General features: G+C 41.3%; 1 pseudogene; it reads left to right on the top strand.

Moving 5' to 3' along the window:
* The first annotated feature begins 6953 nt into the window (after positions 1–6953).
* LOC101656712 lies at positions 6954–10107 on the top strand (annotated as a pseudogene).
* Positions 10108–24450: the final 14343 nt, after the last annotated feature.

Below are 24450 nucleotides of genomic sequence, written 5' to 3'. Positions count from 1 at the left end.
GCAATTCCCACACTGTGTCTCCGGTGTTGTCCCCTGTAGGGCTATGGGTCAGTGAGGGACGTCATGTATCATAGTGGGGCTGGCCATGTGGTCCTCTCTGTGGATTTGCTGCTCTAATCGGGAACATTGTCCTCAAGGCCTGGTGGGCCAGGATGTGCTCCACTCTCTCCTCTCCCTTCATCTGCTCCCGTGTACTCCAATCAGATATATCAAAACTGGTCATCTTAACAAGACTAGAAAGCCTCATATTCTTCCTGAGGAGTGACTGATGTTTTCAAACTGTAGACCTTTCAGTTAGCAGTTCAATGCATAATCCTCTACATCACCAGGGCTTAGAATTCCAGCACATATTTTGGGGGGACACTATTCAATTCATAACATTTGGGGACCTTGCATATGTCTAAGAATGTAGAGATCAATTTCTGCAAAAAAATATTCAACAGGGCTTTTGAGAGAGATTGTGTTGAGTCTATAGACCAATTTTGTAAGTATTGTTATCTTAATAATATTGAGTCTTTGGATCCATGAACATAGGATGTGTAGCACTTTGTAAACAAAACAAAAAAGCAACACAAATACTTATTTGTCAAACGGTGCACTAGGCCACTTTTAAAGACAATCGCTTGGAAGCAGTAGGCAAAGAATGAAATAATGTAGGGTATTGGCATAGTAATCCCATGGACAAAAATAAATACTGCTCACTCCCATGCCATCCTCACAATTATTTCAATGTTTAAGCCCATTGTTGCAGCCATTGTGTCAATTTATTTCACCAAGGGTCTTCTTTTTGGCTGACCCTCTACTATACCAGGCATGAAGTCCTTTTCCAGGAACTGGTCTCTCCTGATATCATGCTCTGAGTGCATGAGACTCAGTCTCCCCATTCTGACTTTCAGAAGCATTCTGCCTGTACGTCCTCCAAGACAGATTTGGTCCCCACCTCTCCCACCACAGTCCATGGTACTTTATATATTCTTTACCAAGAGCATAATTCAACAAATCAATATTTCTGCGGTCTTATTCATTGTCCAGCTTCTACGTGTATTTTGTGATTTTATGCAATTAGAAATACAATGACTTAGGTCCTCAACGTTACATCTCTGCTCCTTAACACTTTTGAGAGATCTTGTGCAGATTTGCCCATTGCAATACGTCCTTTCATTTCTTGACTGCTACTTTTATGAGTGTTTATTGTGGATCTGTTTCAAGACTCCAGTAGCTAATCACCCAAGTCAGATGAGACTATTCTTTGTGAACTGTTATGCCATTTCTTACACTCCAGACTATTATCCTGACCTCCAAGGCCCAGAAATTCATTTCCTCAAGGAATTTGGGTATGTCTAAGAATTTTTCATAACTTTTCTCCCTGTATGCCCCTCCACATTCATAGACATACTGGCAGCAAATGTCCAGATATGTATATATATGGTTTTTATGTATATTCATTGAACTACTCCCACTCTCCCTCCCACACCTGTTCTACCTGTGCATCTATCCAAACACTTACTTGTGGATCACCACTATTGTAGGATAGTGTATATAGCAGTATTTACCTCTGATGCCTTTCATTCTTGAAAACTTTCCAAAGTCTTGACAATTTCAATTTTTCCTCATTCATCAGCTGTACATCCCACATTTCAATGATAATGGAAATTTGCATCTCTTTATTCTCATTTTGAATCACATCTCATCATCAAATGAAGGCCTCTTTGAGGGGCTCAATCTTCCTCAATCATGTCCTGCCTGCCTTCAGCCTGAGGGGCTAATCAGACAATATTCTACTGCTATTCATAATGTTTTCAGTGCTCATCAATCAGAAGTAGGCCACTATTCCTTCTTCCTAATTTGTTTTTACTCTGGAAGCTCCATAGAAACCTGTGCACCATGAATGAAACTATGAGAACTGGAAATAGCAGTGGCATCGCTTCAGCAGTTTCACAGGCACAGGCAAACCACCACAGTACAATAAACAGACAGATGAGTGGTGGCCCTACTGTCCCAGGATCATCCATTTTTATTTCTTGTTATGAGGGAGTCCATGAGTGGATCCTGTAAACAGGAGTCATATTCTCTATTCAGGAGGCATCGGGCAAGCTTTTGAGCATTCATTTCACATAGGCTAGGTGATGTGAAGATCCCAGAGGCCCAATTTGATGATGCTAGCAAGTCCATAGAAAATACTTAAGAAGGGGCATGCCTTAGTCCTATTCATAGAGCAAACACACTAGCCACAATATGAATTAGAGGGGTGTCAAATTTGGAAACTGAGAGTTCAAGCCCTTCCAGTCTTCTTCACATATTTCCTGAGTTATTGCAACATTTCCCACTATGTAAGTCTGGGTAGACTAGGGAAGCAAATTCACAAGAAAGAGCTTTATACAAAGAGTATAAGAAAGAGCTTTATATAGAGAGTAATAGTACATTAAGAAAAACTCCCAACCTAGTCCAGATCAAGTCCATTAAGTCTGATATTAGCCCATATGTCCAATAGCAATCTATAAAGTCCTCTTCAGATTCATGAAACACATGCAATGATGACAAGTGCAGGAAGATCACAGGCCATTGAGTGCAAAGTCTTGTGGATCCAGTGGTGTTGTAAGCATCTCAGTGCTGGCAGGGGTCTCCATGTGGCTCCTCCAGTTCCCAGGGCATGGGGTCTATCAGGCTAGTGCCATGTGTCTTGTCAGTAGAGTGTCTCTCCAGGGAGTCAGTGTAGAGAATGACAGTGTCTCCTGCCTCCAAGGCGGAAAATACGAGTTCACAGAATTCTCGGGAGAAGGTCATGCCCACACAGAGGGATCATTAGTTATAACTTGATTGACAGGCCAGACTCCACCCCTTCACTCATAATCCTCTCAAATTGACACCAGATTAAGTAACTACCACACCCACTAACAGTGACACTGAAGAGGAGTGTCTGAGATAATTAGTAGAATCAATTAGTAAAGCGTGGTAAATGCAGCTATGGTAGAAGTAAAGAAAATGAGGGAACGTGAAGATGACCCCTAGATTTCTGACTTGAGTGATGGTACGAGAGAACACAAGGGGATGAGCTGATGTGGTAAATGTGGGGGGAAATGAGTTCAGTTTCAGACATATTAATAGAGATTTCAAGTTGATATACAAGAAGTGTCTAGAACTCATGGAAGGGTTAAAAAATAAACATTAAAAAGACCCTCACTGCCATCAACTTGATTCCAACCCATAGCGACAGAGTAGACAGAGTAGAATGACTCCTGTGAGTTTTCGAGATTATAAATCTTAACAGGTAGAAAGCCTCCTCTTTCTCCCCAGGAGCTGCTGGTAGTTTCAAACAGCTGACCTTGTGCTTAGCAGCCCCAGGGCATAATCCACTGTACCACCAGGGCGCCTTGGCATATGGGATAGAGACATTAATTTGAGATTTATGATTTACGTACAAGTTGAATCCAAGGGTATGCATAAAGAATATGTAAAGCGAAAAGAGAAAAAGGCCTAGGGACAGATACTGGGAACTACCCACTTGTGTGCAATGGCTAGAAGCAAGAATCTGAAAAGTGGATTGGAAGGTGGCAACCCAAGAGATAAGAAAAAGAGAGAGTGATTAGGGTCTATAAGCAAGAGTGATGCTGTTGATTCAGAAGGTATGAGAGAAACAGAATTTCAAGAGAAAATATAATTTCAAGAAGAAAAACAAGAGCCAAAATTTACTCAGTCACTTTATATGTATGGAATGACTACTGGTACTAGTACATTCCTCGGGAAATTGAAAAGGAAAGATACTTGCCCTTAGGTAGCTTGCATTCAATTTAAAGGCTCCAGACAATAAACATGGTGAATAAACAAGTAAATGATAGAGTCTGAAAGAAATGTTTATGTGCTAGGAAAGAAAGGAGCAGGGGGAGCAGATCAAGATTTCTGGTGGGGGGAGTGCAATCCAAGACATCTAACCAGGGTCGGAGTCATTGTTGTTGTTGTTGTCGTCGGGTGCCATCAAGTTGCTTCCAACCCACAGTACAACTATGAGACACTGCTCAATCCTGCGTCATCCTCCCAGGGATTGTTGTGTGTGAGCTCCTCATTCCAGTCCTGGTGTCAATCCAGCTCGTCGGAAGTCTTCCTCTTTTGCGACGTTCTTTCCGAGGAACTGGTATCTACTGATAGCATGTCCAAAGTACAGAAGACGAAGCCTCCCCATCCTTGTTTTTAAGGAGCATTCCAGCTGTCCTTCTTCCAAGATTGACTTGTTTGTTCTTCTGGCAATCCAGGATGCATTCAATTATTCACCAGCACCACAAGCCGAATGTATCGGTTCTTCTTTGGTCTTCCTTATTCCATGTCCTATTTTCACATGCACATGAGGTGATTGAAAATACCATGGCTTGGGTCAGGTGCACCTTAGTCACCACAGTAACATTTTTGCCTTTCAACACTTTACAGAAGTCTTGTGTAGCAGATTGACCCAATGCAATAGAATATTTTAATGTTACAACTCGAGTGTGTTAGGCTGGGTTGACTAGGGAAACAAACACAGAGATACTCATATATGTATAGAAAGAAAATGTTTTGGAAATGCTGATGACAACATATGAACAAGTGTGCTTAGTACAATTGACTGATGGATTGTCATTAGATTTGTAAAAGACCCCAATAAAATAATTAACAATAAAAAAGAAGAAATTATACATGAAGAAAACCTCCCAGCCCCGTTCAGCTCAAGTCCATGCATCCAGTACGAGTTCATAAGTCTGATTAGTCCATAAGTCCCTCTTTAGACTTACGCAGGCACGTGCAATGGTGCAGAATGCAGGAAGCACACAGGCCAGTGGGTGCAAAATCTTGTAGATTCACTGGCTGTGGCTGCATCACAGGACTCAAGGGGCTCAGATTGGCTCACTCACCAGGAGGAAGATGAAAGCAGAGAAAAAGGGGGAGGTTCCCAGGACCCTCCTTATGAGGACACACCCACAAGGAGGTACCAACAGGCTACCTGATGATTGACAGGCTAGACTTTACCCCTACACTTTCCTTTCTTCGAGTTGATAATAAATTATATAACTACCACACCAAGGCTTGAGTTTTTTCTTCAGTTCTTTCCGTTTAAAATATGCTGAACATGTTTCCTAACTATGATGTCTTTGAACATTCCATTATAATATTTTACTTGTTTTCTTGAGCTGCCTTTTGAAATTTTCTCTTCAACTCTCTTCCTTTATCATTTCATCCATGTGCCATAGCTCCTCTACAATCAAAAGCAAATTTCAGAGTCTCTGAAATCCACTTTGATGTTTTTTCTTTCTGTCGTCTCTTTTTATTAACTTTTTGCTCTTTCACAGATGACGTTTTTGATGTCATCCCACAGCTCATCAGGTCTTCTGTCAATAAAAAATGTCAAACTCACTGCCCTTGCCTCGAGTCAGTGCCGACTCACAGCAACCCTATAGGACAAGACAGAACTGCCTTCTGTGAGTTTCCGAGACTGTAACTTTTTACAAAGTAAAAAGTTCCTTGTATTTCTCCCAAGGAGCGGTTGGTTTTTTTTGAACTGCTGACCTTGTGGTTGATATCCCAATGCATAACCAATATACCATCAGGGTTTCTATCACTGGTGTTCTTGAAACTCAGGTGGGATATACTAAGGCCCAATGAGAAATAATATTTGGCTAAAAACCTCAAAGACATCAGAGAGTAAGGCATGTACGTATCTGAGGGAAGACGCTTCCACTCAGAAGGCATAACCACTACATAGGTGGGAGGGGGTCTGAGGCAGAAATGTGCCTGAAGTGTTTGAGGAGGCCAATGTGCCTGGAGAAGGAGGGAAGGGAAGAGGAGAAAGGGATGGGATGAGAAGGTATGGGAAGTATGCAGACAGGGTTGACCTTCTAAGTCATTTGAAAAAAGTTTGTTTTTGCTCTGAGAGAAATGTTATGCCATTGGTGTATTTTGATTCGTACTGACCATTGTGTTGGAATTATAATGAAGAGGCAAGGGTACAAGCAAAGAGGCCAATGAAGATGTCACAACAGAAGTAAAAAATGGTAATGTTTTGGATGGTGAAAAGAGATGGAATTATGCAGATACATTCACACATACACACTCATGTACTCCTTTTTCAACCAGATTAATTGAAGTATAATTAAAATTATAAAATTGACTGATTTTAATTGTACCATTAAATTAGTTTTAACAAATGTGTATGCCATGTAATTAGCACTACTCTTTCAGTAAGGACTATCTCAGACATATCTGACCTCTGGTTTCCCTATGGTGATAAGACAGGGATCAGACTGACCTCCACAGTCCCCTTCTCCACCTATTCCGACACCAACAATCCCTCCCATGTGACGCTACATCTATGTCGGCTTTGCGAATCCATTGCATTGGTCACACAGAACTCACCGAGAATACAATGAAGGGTTTTTATTGTGAGGGTGGGGGACAAGAGTTTGCCACAAGCCAAGATAAGTAAATAGTAAGGATACTGACACTGGTCCAGAGAAAAATCTCTCCTCAGCCAGCAGCCAAGTCCCTCTCTGGACCTCAGCCTCTCGGCCACATGGTCTCTTGGCTTCTGCCTTTGTAGTCGCTCTGACATTCTATCTCCCAAACCTATAGTCGCAGGCCAGATAAGGAGAAAGTACCCTTTAGTCTAAGTGTTGTTCCTCAGAGCCTCTGTGCCACAGTCTCTGGTGCATCTGATCTCTGAGGCTTCTACCACTTCAGACAGAGATCTTGGACTGTGTTCTTCCAATAGCCCCAGGCTTGCTCTTTGTGTCCAAGATGGCACTTATGTGCCAAGGGGTGGTTTTGATGGAGGTGTGGTTTCAATATTTTAGTCAACCCATTAAAAACAACAACAAAAGTAGCCCCAGTATACATGAAGACACTTGTGGGCAGCATTTTGCAACATCAGGAATATTTTTACTTCCTGGGCCACACCAGCCTATGTTATCTCCCTCTCCCACTGATTTGAAATGCTCGGATTATCTGCGGTCCTTCATCAAGTGAAGCCAGTGTCCCACGTACTGACTCCTCATCTCACTCAGACTTATGCCAAAGATGTAAAATTTGGTGCAGACACGCAAGCCCTAATGCTTTAAGTCATAGACCCTTTTAGCCGATGCTGTAGCCGTTGCTATTGGGCCAAAGGGAAGAATGGTGATATTGTGCAGAGTTGGGGAAGTTCTAAAGTAACAAAGTGTCACTGTTGCAAAATAAATTGACGGAAAGGAAAAATATAAAAATATTGGGGCCAAACTTGTCCAGGATGTTGCCAATAACACCAATGAAGAGGACGGGTGTAGTAGTTACGTAATTTCATGTCAAATTGATAAATAAGTCTAGGGGTAGGGTCTAGCCTGCTAATCAGGGCACAACCTGATGATGCCTCCTTGTGGGCAAGGCCTTCTCATGAGAATCCTGGGAACTTCTGCTCTTTCTCCTGGGAGGCAGGCCACACTTGCTCTTTGCTTCACCTTCCTGTCGAGCAGACACACTCAGAGAGCTGGAGGAGTCATGTGGAGACCCATGTCAGTGCTGAGATGCTTCCACTGCCACTGGATCCACAAGACTTTCTACCCACTGGCCTGTGATCTTCTTGCATTCGGCATCATTGCATGTGCTGCGTGAGTTTGAAGAGGAATTTTCAGACTAGTTTCGGACAAATGAGCTAATATTGAACTTATGGACTTGATCTGGACTATACTGGGATGCTTTCTCAATATGAAATTATTTTTTGACATGAAGCTCTCTCTTACACACATATGAGAGTCTCTGGATTTCTCTATTCAACCTGGACTAGCACACCTGGGATGGAACCACCACTGCCACTGTGCTGGCACACTCTATCACCAAGGAAGGCTTTTAAAAGATTAGCAACGGTGCTAATCCAGTGGAAATCAGAAGAGGAGTGATGTTAGCTGTTGATGCTGTAATTGCTGAGCTTAAAAAGCACTCTATGTCCACCCCCCATCCCTGGGGAGACAAACAACAGAAATGTGGATGAAGGGAGACAGCAGATGGTGTAAGACATGAAAATAATATTTTATAATTTATCCATGGACCAAAAGGGTGGGAGGGTGGGGGAGGGCGGGAAGAAAGAGGAGCTGATATCAAGGGCTCAAGTAGAAAGAAAAGGTTTTGAAAATGATGATGACAATATATGTACAAATATGCTTGACACAATTAATGCATGGATTGGGACAAGAGCTGTAAGCAGCCCCAATAATATGATTAATTAAAAACGTGAATGTGAATAATAAATACACTAATGTGTGTTGATTATAAAAAGAAAATGAAGAAAAAGCAACCTAAACCTGTGACAATGCCTGAAGACATTGTTCAGATTGCTACAATTTCTGCAAACGGAGTCAAAGAAATTGGAGCTATCATATCTGATGCAATGAAAAAGGTTGGAAGAAAGGGTGTTATCACAGTAAAGGATGGGAAAACTTTGGATGATGAATTAGAAATTATTGAAGGCATGAAGTCTGACTGAGATTCTATTTCTCTACATTTTATTAATACAGCCAGAGGTAAAAAATGTGAATTCCAGGATGCCTATGTTCTATTAAGTGAAAAGAAAATTTATAGTGTCTAGTCCATTGTACCTGCTCTTAAAATTGCCAATGTTCACTGTAAGCTTTTGGTCATAATTGCTGAAGAATTTGATGGAGAAGCTCTAAGCACCCTCGTTTTGAATAGGCTAAAAGTTGGTCTTCAGGTCGTAGCAGTCAAAGCTCCAGGTTTTGGTGATAATAGAAAGAACCAGCTTCATGGCATGGCAATTGCTGGTGGTGGTGCAGTCTTTGGAGAAGAGGGATTAGCCTTGAATCTTGAAGATGTTCAGTCTCACGACTTCGGAAAAATGGGAGAGATCATTGTGACCAAAGATGATGCCATGCTCTTGAAAGGAAAAGGTGACAAGGCTCAAATTGAAAAGCATATTCCAGAAATCATCGAGCAGTCGGACATCACAACTAGTGACTATGAAAAAGAAAAGCCAAATGAACATCTGGCAAAACTTTCAGATGAAATAGCTGTGATAAAAGTTGGTGGGACAAGTGATGTGGAAGTGAATGTAAAGAAAGAATTACTGATGCCCTTAATGCAACATGAGCTGCTGCTGAAGAAAGCATTGTTCTTGGAGGTGGCTGTTCTCTGCTTTGGTGCATTCTGGCCTTGGACTCATGAACTCCAGAAAATGAAGATCAAAAACTTGGTATCGAGATTACTAAAAGAGCATTCAAAATCCCTGCAATGCCACTGCTAAGATTGTTGAAGGATCACTACTAGTTGAGAAAATTATGCAGCATTCCTCAGAAATTGGTTATGATACTGTGACTGGAGATTTTGTGACTATGTGTGTTAGTCTGGGTAGACTAGAGAAACAAATCCATAGACACTCATATGCGTATAAGAAAGAGCTTTATATACAAGAGCAATTGAATATTGAGAAAACATCCCAGCCCAGTCCAGATCAAGCCCATAATTCCAGTATTAGCCCATATGTCTGACACCAATCCATAAATTCCTCTTCAGATTCGCAAAATACATGCAATGATGCCAAATACAGGAAGATCACAGGCCAGTGGGAGGAAGGTCTTGTGGATCCAGTGGCGGTAGAAGCATCTCAGCACTGGCAGGGGTCTCCACGTGGCTTCTCCAGCTCCAAGGCTCTGGCTGCCATCAGCCTTTCCACGTGGCTTGTCAACAAGAATGTCTCGCAGGGAATGGGCACAGAGAGAGAGTGTCTTCTGCCTCCAAGGAGGAAATACAGGAGTTCCCAGAATCCTCAGGAGAAGACCATGACCACACAGAGGCCTCATTGGCTATGACCAGATTGGCTGGCTAAACTCCACCCCTTCACATTTATTCCTCTCAAAATGACAAACGATTATATAACTACCACACTATGGTTTTTGTTTTTTTTTTCTTTAAAGGGGGAATCATGATCCAACCCAGGTTGTAAGAACTTCTTTGTTGGATGCTGCCGGAGTAAGCTCTCTTGACCACAGCAGACGTACTCACAGAAATTCCTAAAGAGAAGGACCCTGGTCTGGGCCGGAAGGTCAGATGGGTGGGGGCATGGGAGGCATGGGAAGTGGCATGTTCTCATTCTTAGAATAGGGCTTTGCCATTTCTTGATGACCTGTGACAGGAAGCTCCAGGCAGTGTTTCTCACCAAGAACTTCAGAGAAATCAGTTCAAGAGAAGAAAATGACTGAAGAAAAGGCTGGCGGGTGTTTTAAGAAAAATCACTGTAACCATCAGTTTCTGGTTTCTGTTGACATTCTATAATGGCTTACTGCTGTCACTGTCCATGCCTACAGATAATTTATTTTGTACTTTTGAAAAAAGACATTTGTACATTTCCTGATATTGGGTGCAAGAGCCGTTGCCAATGTCTGCTTTCAATTGAAATAAATGAGGCATTTTTACTACTCTTCTGTTGAAACCAGGATCTTAGTGCTTGCCATCATTAGAAGAGAAGTTAAGCAGCCTTTCTGGGTACTAAGAATAATTGTGTACAAAGTAGAGAAATATCCAATTATGTGACAACCTTTCCCTAATAAAAGCTTGCTTAAAGTCAAATAATAACAACCAAACTTAGTGCCATCAAGCTGACGCTGACTCATATGACCTTATAGGACAGGGTAGAATTGCCCTTGTGAGTTTCCCAAATGGAAACCCTTTACAGGAGTAGAAAGTCCCATCTTTCTCCAGGCTGTTGGTTTTGAACTTTGGACTTTGAGACTAGCAATCCAATGTGTAACCATTTTGCCACCAGGGATCCTAGCCACTTTGGTTTTCCAGCCAACCATGCTTCCAACAAAAATGAAGGATGGAGTCTTAGGTCACACCCTCTAGTAAAGTACTCTTAAAGATGTCCCCAGGGAACAAAGGGTGTGAATTGGTTCACACTCCACTAAGGTCAGGAATTAACCCCACTTTAACCCTGTAACTGAGAACCCTTTCCAAAATGGGCATAAAGTGCAGAATTATAATACATCACATAAGGAAATATGGCTAGAGCAGTGGTTCTCAACCTTCCTAATGCCGCCACCTTCTCCTACAGTTCCTCATGATGTCGGGATCCCCAAGCATAAAATCATTTTCATTGCTGCTTCATCACTGTCCTTTTGCTACTGTGATGAATTGGGCGACCCCTGTGAAAGGGTCCTTCGACCCCCCCCAAAGGGGTCGCGACCCACAGGTTGAGAACTGCTGGGCCAGAAGAATAACAACAAAAACGTATTGCCATTGAGCTGGTACTGACTTATAGCAAGCCTATAAGACAGGGGAGAACTGCCTCTGGGTTTCTGAGACTGTAGCTCAGAAAGGCCATATTAATTGACTAGCTCAGCTATCAAGATATAGAACATCCCCATCACTGAAGGAGGTTCCTTATGTGTATGTGCAGTCAAATCCCTCTTATTACCCCTGGGCGCAGACAAACCATCTGCTTTTTCTTGATAATTTTGCCCTTTCTAGAATTTCATATAAATGTATTCATACAGTATATAGTGGTTTGTGTCTGGCTTTATTCGCTTACAATTCGTTTGAGATTCAGCTGTGCTGTCTATCAGTAAACCAAACGCACTGCCATCTGAGGAGAGTCCTACTCATAGCTGAGACCCTACATAGGGTTTCTGAAAGTAAATCCTTACGGGAGTGGACAATCTCACCTTTCTCCTTCATGCCAGTAATGAATTCCTTTTTAGTCTTAAGTATTTCATTGTATGTTTATACTACATATTACCTACTCATCTGTTAATGGACATTTGATTATTTCCAGTTTCAGGCTGTTGTAAAGTTGATCTCAACATATGTGTAGTAATTTTTGTGCGAACAGACTTTTTCTTTTTCTTGGGTAAGTATCTAGTAGGGGAATTACTGACCCATTGGGTAAGTGTTTGTTTAGCTTTAAAATCACTACACTAATGCCCAAAGGGGCAGGACCAGTTTTCATCCCCACCAGCAATGTATGAAAGTTCAGGTTGCTTTGCTTTATTGCCAGCACTCGGTATTGTCAGACTGTTTATAATTTACATTTTTTTAAAGTTGTGTCTCATGGTAGTTTTCATTTAGTTGTGCCTCATTGTAGTATTTATCTGTATTTCCATTATGACATTTTATTTAATATCTTTTAATGTCCTTATTTGCCATTCACAAATCTTCTTTGAGGAAGTGACTATTCAAATTATTGGCCAATTTTTAAATCATTTTCTCCTATTATTCTGGATATAAGTCCTTAATCAGACATATGTTCAGAATATAGTTGCCTTTTTGTGACTTCCCTTTTGAGTTTCTCAACAGTGTCTTTCTAAAAGCAAATAATTTCTCTCTCTTATAGTTTGTACTTTTTGTGTGCTAGGTTTGAAACCTTTGCTTAACCCAAAATAATAATGATTTGCTACTATGTTGATATTTTATAGCTTTAGCTCTTATGTTTACATATATAATCCATTTTCAATTAGTCTCCCATTTAATTACCTTGACAATGTTTGTGAAAATCAAGTAACTATATATATGTAGGTCTGATACTGAATCCTTCAGTTCCAGTGATTTCTGTGTTTAATATCTTACTTACGGTAGCTTTAACCACTGAAAACTAAATGAAACCCACTAACATAAAATTGATTCTGATTCATAACGACCTTATATAGGATTTATTCTGCTGGAAATCTTTTCAGAAGCAGAGCACCTCAGCTTTCTCCTGAAGAGCAGCTGGTGGGTTTGAACCACTGACTTTGCAGTTGGCAGTCCAATACTTACTTACCAGCCACCCAAGCTCATTGTAGCCTTATAAACAGCAACAACAACAACAAACCCCAAAACCCAAATTCACTGCCATCGAGTTGGTTCTGATTTACAGTGACCCTGTAGGGCAGGATAGAACTGCTCCTGTCAGTTTCTGAGACTGTAACTCTTTACAAGATTAGAAAACCTCATCTTTCTGCTGTGAATTCAAATTGCTGACGTTCTGTTGAGCAGCCAGGGTGTACACACTCTGCCACCAGGGCTCCAGGAGAGCCTTATAGTTCAAACAGGTCCTCTAACATGGCTAACAGGCGTCGTGGCTACTTCAATTCACTTGCATTTCCATGAAATATTTATAATCAGCCAGTCAAATTATTAAAACAACACCAAAAGCCTATTGGGATTTTTAATAAATCGTTTTATTAGGGGCTCATACAACTCTTATCACAATCCATACATACATTAATTGTGTAAAGCACATTTGTACATTCATTGCCCTCATCAATCTCAAAACATTTCCTCTCCACTTAAGCCCCTGCATCAGCTCCTCATTTTACCCCTCCCTTCCCGCTCCCCCCTCCTTCATGAATCCCTGATAATTTATAAATTATTATTTTGTCATATCTTGCCCTGTCCGACGTCTCCCTTCACCCACTTTTCTGTTGTCTGTCCCCCAAGGAGGAGATTTTAACTGGCATTACATTGAATCTTTAGATCAATTTGGCAAAAATTGACATCTTAAAAATAGGGAATCTTTTGATTCCTGAAGTATGGTATATTTCCCTAATTATTTAGTGTTTCTTTAATTTGTCTCAGCAATTTGTCATATCCCGTGTTCAAGTCACCTATTTTGTGAAATGTATCCTAAGTGCTTGTAAATGCTACTGTCCGTGGTATATTGAACTTTCAATTTCCAGATGCCTACTGCTAATACATGGAAATGCAACTGATTTCAATAAAGAACAAAACAACCCCCCCATGTTGCCCATCCATATCTAATAGTGTGTATCTTAGATCTGGTTCTGCTGAAAAAAAGTCTGAGATAAGGATTCACATTTGAGTGATGTATTATAAATATACATATTGAGTGATCTTGACCAGAGGAAAGTGGTCACGAAGCAGGAGTGGCAAGACCAGAGAATGTGCACTGGTCCAGAGAAGAGCTCATGACATACGGAATCCGGATTAGATATACCCCTCGGGAACAGAAATGGGAGTAGCTATACCAGGAGGGTAGGAAGAAGGTGGGGGGGAGAAGGGGAGGAACGGGGAACCAATCACAATGATTGCCGTACAATATCACCACCACCCACCCCATTCCAGAGGGGAATGAACAACAGAAACATAGGTGAAGGGAGACAGCGGATGGTGCAAGATATGAAAATAATAATATTTTTTAATTCATCAAGGGGTCATGAGGGTGGGGCGGGGTAGGGAAAAAAGAGGAGCTGATACCAAGGGCTCAAATAGAAAGTAAATGTTTGTTTAGAAAACGATGATGGTAACACATGTACAAATATGCTTGATACAACTGACGTATGGATTGTTCTAAGAGCTGTGAGAGCCTCCAATAAAATGATCTTTAAGACAGACAGACAGACAAACAAACAAACAAACAAACAAATAAATAAATAAATAAATAAGCAGGAGTGGATAGAATAGCAAACAGTAAAAAGCCGAAGAATAGTGCGATTTTTAGAAAATCTCAGCCCAGGCCTAATCCATGAGGGATGCTGAACATAAATTCCACCTGAGTTTGCTCCAAACTGAAATAAAGGAGGTTGATCTTTATTCTGCAGAATCTACATTCAAGTGCAGAATCTTCATGGGAGGAGTTGGGCAGGGGTGACTAGTGTAATCTTTCAGGGCCTGCTGGAGTCTGAATTAATCAATGAGTGGACTCCAAGGGCCGACTCATGGAGAAGAGTTGCAGCTGCTAGCACTTGAGACAAACACACTTAAAGCTGGGAAAGAATGCACAGAAACCGTAGGAGGGAACTGAGGAGACCTGGGCAAAGCATTGATAAAGTTTATTACCATGTGCAGCTGGAAGATCAGGGGGAGGAGCAAAGAAAACAAGCTCCCACCCTATTCAACCCCCCTTTCTTGAACATCATCTTACGAAATTCCACGATCAGATCCAAATTCTTCATTACATGGAGAAAAGAAAAAGTAGCTCAAGCTTTACATCATGGTAGTTGCCTGTATGAATGTTGTATTAGGAGTTTGAGAAGACATGTGCTGGAAGTTTTACACAACCAAAACTTTAGAGTTCATATCTTGATGGCAGTTTTAAGCTGAAGGGAAGAAGTTGCCAGAAGTTTTGCTGGCAGAAAGAAGTCTGTCAGATAGTGATCTGTTGACATGATAAAAAACAAGCAAGCAAACAAACAAACAAAAAACAATGCTCTTAACAACCACAAATATGTTCTGTTTATACCAGTATGAGAATGACTTTCCAAGTGTCAACTGAAAACAGGCCATTTTTCTATATGCCTAGCATTTCCAAGCTAGAGGAAATGGAGCAATGGTGGGTGAGGTGATTAGTTAGAGGTGTCAAAGGGATCAGGTGTAAGGCATCATCAGAACAAAAAATCTTACCATAGTGAATGATGGGGGGAGTGTGGAGTGGAGACCCAAAGCCCATTAGTAGGCCACTGGAGATCCCCTTGCAGAGGGGTCTCCGGGAGGAGACGAGCCAGTCAGGGTGCGATGTAACAACAATGAGAAATACAACTTTCCTCTAGTTCCTAAATGTTTCCTCCCCGCTCCCACTACCATGACTCGAATTCTATCTTGCAAGACTGGCAAGACCAGAGGAGGTACACTGGTACAGATAGGAACTGAAAATACAGGGAATCCAGGACGGATGAGCCCTATAGGACCAGTGGTGTGAGTGGCAAAACAGGGAGGGTAAAGGGAGAGTGGGTAGGAAAGAGGGAACCGATTACGGGGAACTATATGTGACCTCCTCCCTGGGGGACAGACAACCGAAAAGTGGATGAAGGGAGACGTTGGACAGGGCAAGATATGACAAAATACCCATTTATAAACTATCAAGGGCTCATGCGGGAGGGGGGAGCGAGGAGGGAGGGGAAAAATGGGGACCTAATGTCGGGGGTTTAAATGGAGAAAAAATGTTTTGAGAAACAATGTACAAATGCGCTTTATACAATTGATGTGTGTATGGATTGGGATAACAGTTGTATGAGCCCCTAATAAAATGTTAAAAAAAATAAAAATTTAGTGGACATTAAATCAGGGCTAGCAAAAACAGCAACAACAATAATAGTAATATATAACATTTCATCATATTTGCTTTTGGTTATTGTATCTTTGGGTCATACAGGCTTCTATGTGTAGTATTTTTTTATTGTGACTGACATATGTGTAACAACGCATTTGGAATTCCAATGGTACTCATGTGTACAATTCAGTGAAATTAAGTTCATAATGTGGCTCAACCATCAGACTTACCCATTCCAAAATTATTTCATCACCCTTAGCAAAAGCTCTACACTCCCTATTCATTAAGCCCTCCTCACCCTTTCCCCCCAACCTGCCTGCAATAATGAAGAATGAGCTGGCATCTCTATACACTTCCCTAATCTAGAGAGTTCCTATAAGTGGACACATACAACATTTGCCTTTTGTCATTGACTTACTCACCACAATTTTTTCAAGATCCATCCATCCTGTAGCATACATCAGAATTTCATTTCTGTTTATGACTGAGTAATATTCCATTTTATGTATGCACCACATTTTATCAATCCATTGAAGGTGGAGAGATAAATGGCTCAGTGAGCCTTGCCTTTTGAGTTCTCCGGTCTCTTGCTTTGTGATGGTCGGGGCAGGGTGCAGCTGCCTTAGGCAGTTCCCTGCTTCAGCTAGCAAAGCTTACTTCCTGTAGGACACCTCAAAGGAGAAACCCCATAGACCTACCCTGATGCAGCCCTGGGCGCTGGGGCAGCCATGTGGAGATCCCAACCAGAGCTGAGATGCTTACAAATTCACTGATGTGGCTTTCCTCTGGCAATCGGCATCATAGTGTGTGTTTTGCGAGATTGAGGAGGATTTTATGGATTGGTGTCGGACATATGGATTAATGTTGGATTTGTGGGCTTGGGCAGCACTGGGTTGGGATGTTTTCTTGATGCACACTTAACCTTTATATAAAACTCTCTCTTATACATGAGTTTCTGTGGACTTGTTTCTCTAAAGTACCCAGACTAACACAATAAGTTAGAACAGATTCCATGGTACCTAACAACCACAACAACATGGATAGGAAGACTTAACATTGTGAAAATGCCAATAGTACCCAAACAAATCTATAAATATAATGGAATTCCAATTCAGACCTCAGCATCATTCTTTAAAGAAATATAAACACCAATCACCAATATTATATGAAAAAGAAAGAGATGTGGGATAAGTAAAGCATTACTAAAGAAGAACAAAGAAGAAGGCCTCTGACTTCTTCACTTAAAACCTACTACAAAACCATGATAGTCAAAACAGCATGGTACTGGTACAAAACAGATATTTAGACCTATGGAACAAAGTTGAGAACCCAGAAATGAATGCATCCACATACAGATAACTGTTTTTTGTTTTTTTTTAAGTGGTGAAACACATTACAGGGAACAGGTAATCTCTTCAACAAATGGTACTGGAAATTTTGAATTTACATCGGCAGAAGAATGAAACAGGACCACTCAATATATAAAACCACTTCACTCAATATATAAAACCAACTCAAAATGTATTAAAGATCTAAATATTAACCCTAGAACTATAAAGATCATAAATAAAGAAATATGAACATACTCAGGTACCCTAATACATGACATACACACATTATCAAACATAATGAAAAACATAAGCACAGCAAAAGACAAAATAGATGACTGGGATCTAAAAATCAGACATTTAAATACATCAAAAGACATCACCAAGAGAGTAAAAAGACAACACACAGGATGGGGAGGAATGGTAATGGACTATTCTTTAAAATGTATAGAAAACTGCAACACCTCAACAAGAAAAAGACAAATAATCCAATTTATAAATGGACAGAGAACATGAGCAGACAGCTCAACAAAGAAGACATCCAGGTGACCTAATAGCATTAAAAAAGCTCACAATCACTACCCATTGAGAGTGCCCAATCAAAGCAATGATGAGATATCACCTTACCCCAGCACTGTGAGCCAGGTTTACAAAATCATAACATGATGTGAAAGAGAGTATGGAGAGACTGGGACCCTCATCCACAGCTGATGGAGCTGTAAAGCGATACCACCACTGTAGAAAGTGATATGGCACTGCCTCAAACAAGTGAGACTAGAAACACCACAGGATGAGCCTATCCCTCTACTTGGTATATACCCAAAAGAAATATGGAGCATAGCAGGAAGAGATACCTGAACACTCATGTTCACAGCACTATCTCAATATAAAAAAGACCTAAACAACCTAAATGTTCATTGGTGGAAGAATGAACAAATAAAGTTTGATACATAACCACGATGGAATACTATGACACGTATGGATGTGGAGGACAAGATGCTGAGTGAAGTTATTCCATCACAAAAGGATAAATGCTGTATGGCATATACCCCAAATAAATTAGAGAGAAAACACGATGTATGCTCTCTCAAGTTTATTGCAACACAGTTCACAATTGCAAGAAACTGGAAACAGCCCATGTGCCCAAGAGTAGAAGAATGAATAAAGAAATGATGGTACATACACACAATGGAATACTATGTGTCCCTGAGATAGTTTATTGTGCCAGCCTGGCTGATAAACGCTGGTGGGATTGACTGAGGGGCGGAGAGATGGATGGCTTGGTGAGCCTTGCCTTTCTTGTCTCTCGCTCTGTGATCATCGGACCAGTGTGCGGCTGCCTTGCTTGTTCTGTGCTTCAATTTAAAGGCTACACTGCCTGTGGGACGCCTAGCCTGTGGACTGTGTTGCTGTAAGTTGAGGCCCCTTTAAGACTTCTCTGGAGCTGGGGACTGGCGATTGGTGACCTGCTTTGTGATTGGCTGCTATGCTGACATAGCCTAGCTCTCTCTACAAATAGAGGAAGATCTGGCATCAAATAGAGACTTGAAGGACTGCTAGTCTCTCAACTTTCTCTCATGGATGTGAGTTGCACTAAGCCATTTATAGTGCTTTCTAATTTAACTGTTTATTTCTTGTATTGTATATCTGTATATGATTTAACAGTTCATTTCTCGTTATATATATAAAATTATCTTTATAAATAAATATATTATATTATCAGGAATTTGGTTTTATCTCTCTAGAGAATCCTGTCTAACACAGTCCCTAAAAAAAGTGAGGAAAGCATAGAACACTGCATGACATGGAAGGACCTGGAAATCATTATGCTGAGTGAAGTTAGTCAATCACAAAAGGACAGATACTGTATGAGCCCACTACTATAGGAAAAACACCAAGACATAGGCAGGCGTGTGCTCTCAGGCCATGTAAACTTCTGAACTTGTCTCCAAAACAGAGAGGTGGAGAGCCTGTCTAGCATTCATGAACCATACATCACCCCCCTTATATGCACATCTTAAAAACCACCTCAATCGAGGAGACCTCACCTCAGCTGGGAACACTCTTTAAAGACGGCGGGAAGGAAGAGGCAAAGACCATCCATTTGATGGCATACAACAATGGGATAAAGTCTTGCCAAATCAACAGACACTCCTACAGGAGTGATTAGGGAAGCTTACTGGAAAGATAAGTCATGGTGGGGTGAGACGCACCTATGTTTTGGACTTTTGAAGGTGGCATCTGTTGTTGAGTAAATGGGGAGGAACAACTTCACACTAGGAAGGGATGCTCAGCAATAATTATACAGAACTTGAGGGGAGAATACGCTCAGGTCTATGTTCCTGGTTAGACTCTTTTGGGCCTAGTTTCTATCTATCCCTTGGGGACCCAGTCCATGTTCTGTGAACTATGGTGACCTTAGACTCTATACTTTCAGGGAATGTGGCATCCTTCATAGGCCACACCAGAAGGACTCGATGTGGAAAACCTACTCAGCAAATGGGGCTTAACAACAAATTTACCCATAGTCCTTGGACATAAGCCTGAAACTCCTGGTGTGAGAAGAAACCGATGAACGGTCACCCCAAGGCTACAGAATTGGTGGTCACTTTACCTTGGTTAGACTCACTTGCTTTGTGGGTGTGCAATGAAAGGTGGCCCAGAACCAACAGATATTTACTCTTGTAATACCCTCTTTGCTTTACTATGGTATGTATTCATCTGATAGGCAAGTTTCTGGCCCCATGAATAAATGAAAGTTACTGGAAAATGCCCTTATCTCTAACCCCCATGGTCAATATAAATAGTGCTCAATCATTTGAGAGTTTAATCTGTACAAATAACTCATGGATTGTGGTTCAGAGCCAGTTTAAACTTATATAATTTCCTTTTCTCAACAGTAAGTTACATTCTATACCATTGGATAAATTAGTGACACTATCTATAGAATTCCTTATGCTTCAGGGGGTTGATGGATAATGTTCTCTAACTTAAAATGACAATGATATCTCTGAAGGGAACCAGAGATGCACATAATCCATAGACGCGTGAATGAGTGTTGGCCTCACACTTAATTCCAGCTCTCACCAAAATAAATTAGTGGCCCTGATAGGTGCTTGCACTCATGAAGAGATCATGGAAGATATGGGTGCTACAGCAAAGTGTGGTAAAGAAACCACATGATGCCTTACTATCAAAAAGAATAGCATTTGAGGTCTTAAAGGCTTGTATTCAAACTAGCAGCCATCTAAGTGAGGTGTCAACAAGTCCACATGGAAGAAACACACCAGCCTGTGTGATCTAAGAATGATAAATAATAAAATCTAAATCCAACTGAGAGAGTTTAAATTGTGAACACCGAATTTGCAGAAGGCTATGGAAGACAATGGGAGTCCAAATTCCATTTGCAGCACCCCTACAAGGATTAAACCTACAGTGAATCCCCTTTGACCATTGACCAAGGATGTGAATAACCTTGCTTATCAGACAGGAAGTATTCTAAACTCTCTATGGTGGATGTAATTAGGTTAAGATGTAATACTTGATCATTTGATGCTCCTTTTGACCCATTTTAAATTTGTTGTAGCTTTTAATAAAAATTTTTAAAAGAAAGAGCCTTTGATAGTTACCAGGGCTGCCAGAGGAGAGGTAAAGGGAAGTAATTGGCTGGAAGGGAAATGCATGTTAACTTGGATGAAGGAGAAGAATATATCCTACAAGAGCGAGCTGGAGGGGCAGGGAAAGGGGTGGGGGTGCACGTCAAGTCATTAGAAGGTTTGACAAGTTGTTGAAGTTGTTGAATACAAAAATGATGATTTAATATGTAAACCCCACCTTATTCACCATAAAAAAAGTTGTTTGTTTTAAGAACATATTTGACACATTGAACACTAGTGACTAAAGAGCTGATAAGATGTGGGGTAATATCAAGGATATTATACATGACGACACAAAAAGTCATTAAAAAGACAGGAAAGAATAACAAGACCAAAATGGATGTCAGAAGAGACTTTGCAACTTACTTTTGAACATAGGGCAACTAAAGCAAATAAAAGGAATGATGGAGTAAAGGAGCTAAGCCGAAATTTTCAAAGGGCCTACTGAGAAGATAAAGCATTATAATGATATCTGCAAAGAATTTGGAGTCAGGTTTTTCAGGCCTCTCTGCCAAAGTATCACATGTGAATTCCTCCTAGCCACCAGCCGCAATAGCCACTGTTACGTGTACGACATGCACGATATGCACAAGTCATCTTTAAGTGAAAAGTACTCAGCAAAGAATGGAGAAGCAAAGCCACCAGAAAGGGGCACCTGATTTCCATGACAAATACGGTAATGCTGTTTTAGTGGAGCTCCGTTTTGTGTTGCTGCATGGACATAAAGAGCAATAAAAATTAGAATGGAATGGTAGCTGTCCCCTGTTGGTAGGGTCACCCCAAAGGAATGGAGAAACCAGTAATCAAACCAGCTGGTGGAGTAATACTGAATTGTTTCAAAATCAAATTAAAATTGATATCAAGTAAAAGCACCAGGTACCCATTCAAAGCTGGCATTATTTACAAATAAAATACATTTGAAATTAAAAAGGAAAGACTTGGAGTTAAAAATTCAATAGGGAAGAACACATGCAGCACATCTCAGGCCGAAATAACTGAAGAAAAAGTCAAACCTTGAATTCCAGTTTTGAAGGATTCTATATTGATTCCTCGTGAGTTGGATTGACACAGGGGCTGCAGCAATGGGCTCAAACATAACAACAACTGTGAGGATGCTGCAGGATCAGGAAGTGTTTTGTTCTTTTGTACAGAGGGTTGCTATGGGCCAAAGCCGGCTCAATGGCACCTAACATCATCATCAACAACAACATGAAGAAAATAATGAATAACACAGGAAACATCAAAAGATCATGGAAGGAACACACATATTCACTGTACCAAAAACACTTGATCAACATTCAACCATATCAAGTGGCAGTATATGAACAAGAACTGATGGTATTAAAGGAAGAAATTCAAGTTGCACTAAAGGCATTAGCAAAAACCAAAGCTCCAGGAATTCACAGAATACTAATTGAAATGTTTCAAAAAACTAATACAGCACCACTGAAAGCTCTCACTCGCCTATTCCAAAAAATCAGGAAGGCCACTACCTGGACAACTGACTGGCAGACGTCATATTTGTTCCCATTTCAACGAAAGATAACCCAACAGAATGCAAAGATTATCAAGCAATATCGTCATGCAAGTAAAATTTTGCTGAAGATGAATTCAAAATGGTTGTAGCCATACATCAACAGGGAATTTCCAGAAATTCAATCAGAATTCAGCAGAGGACATGGAAGAGAAATATCATTGTTAGTGTGAGGTGGAGCTTAGCTAAAAGTAGATAATATCAGAAAGATGTTGACTTTTGTTCTATTGACTATTCAAGGCATTTGACTTCATGTATCATAACAAACTATAGATAACTTTTCAAAGCATGAGAATTTCAGAACACCTAATTGTGCTGGAAGGTACATACGAAACCTGCACATAGCACAAGGCCGTCATAGGCATAGAACAAGGGGATACTTCATGACTTGAAATCAGGGAAGGTGTGGGTAAGGAGTGTATCCTTTCATACTTATTCAGTCTTTATGCTGACCAAGTAATCCAAGTAGCTGAACTATAAAAACAGCACAGCAGGGATCTTTCTGGAAGATGGTGACTGAGTAACACATACTAGAGGTACTCCGCATAAATCAGTGCAGGAGAGTTACTAAGAGGGAAATTCCACACTGCCGGGTCGCAATCATAAATATAAGTAGGCACACATCCACTTGGTTTTGAGAAGCTGGGGGCTTTTGACTTACCAAAGCGGAGGTCAACTAGGGTTTGACCTTAGCCCAGCCACTGTCTCAGCCGGAGCCCGGATCATTTGGAGCTGGCATGGGGGCTTTATCTCAACACAGCCACAGCTTGCCGCCACCTAGGGACAGGGGTTAAACCCCTCCAGCCCCACTGTCGGGAATCAGGGCTCACCTATATTGTTACTTTTGTTTCCCTCTCTTCTCAGTGGGCTGCGTTTTTTTCTTTTTCTCCTTCCTATTCTCTCAGATGCCACTGCCGACCTCCAGACCACCCAGCTGAGCCTAGGGCATTTACACCTGCCCTCCAGCCACCTGGGAGAGCTCCACCCTCTGCAGTGCTTAACATGAGGCTGGGGAAATCCTGCCCACCTTCTTTGAGGGAAATCCTGCCTCTGTGGCTGGAGGAGCTTCTATCCATCCTCTCTGGTCCCATGTGACTGAGGGAACTTCCTCCCACCTGTCATAGTGCCTCACACAGCCTAAGGCAGCTCAGCCAACACTCACCAATGTTTCACACGACTGTGGGAATCTCTGCCCAACCTCCCCAGCGATCTGCCTGACCAGGGCACTTCTGCCCACCATTTGCAGTGCTCTATACCAAAGCAGGCAACCCATCAGCCTTCTGTGGCACTCCCATTGCAACGGGCACCCCTAAGCACCCTCTGCAGTGCCCCAAGCTGCCGTGGGCTACACCATCACAGCTTCTTGTGAGATCACTCAGTACAGCACCATCCTTGTGGATCCACAACAAATCATCCAACTTGCCCTCCAAATAACAGAATACTGGTTGGCTAGGGAAAGAGTGAAACCACAGGAGGATAAAGTGGTAGTTTCATAGTGAAATTAGCTGCAGGCTATTTGAAGGAACATTCCTACAAGTCTCCCACAGAGAGTCAGTGCTCTTCGACTCCCTGGAAAATGGCACCTGGATCCTCTAAAACAACGCAACACAAACAGCAATTAGCCCCGACGACCTCAACGCAAAAACAGGAGAAACAAAAGGCAATGGCAGAAGATGTCCTGAAACTAAAGACGTGCATAGAAGAAGCAGACATTGATGTGCCAAAGAAATTTTTAGAATGATGTTTGTAGTCATACAGAATATGAAGGACACAATGCAGAAAAAGGATGACATGATAGAGGAGATAAAGTCCATAAACCAAAGGTAAATAAAAGTGCTTAGGGAATTGGAACCACCTGGGAATACATAGGCTATCAGAAACAGGGAAGGACACAAATACAGATGAGTCACAAATTGACAAGTGGGATTTACTGAAGATAAAACA

The sequence above is a fragment of the Echinops telfairi genome, unplaced genomic scaffold (assembly GCF_000313985.2).
Source record: "Echinops telfairi isolate 266 unplaced genomic scaffold, ASM31398v2 ScPeMD7_7427;HRSCAF=8465, whole genome shotgun sequence".
In the NCBI taxonomy this organism is placed as follows: domain Eukaryota; kingdom Metazoa; phylum Chordata; class Mammalia; order Afrosoricida; family Tenrecidae; genus Echinops; species Echinops telfairi.
Note: the sequence above shows the minus strand (reverse complement) of the source record. Positions and strands in the feature narration are given on the sequence as shown.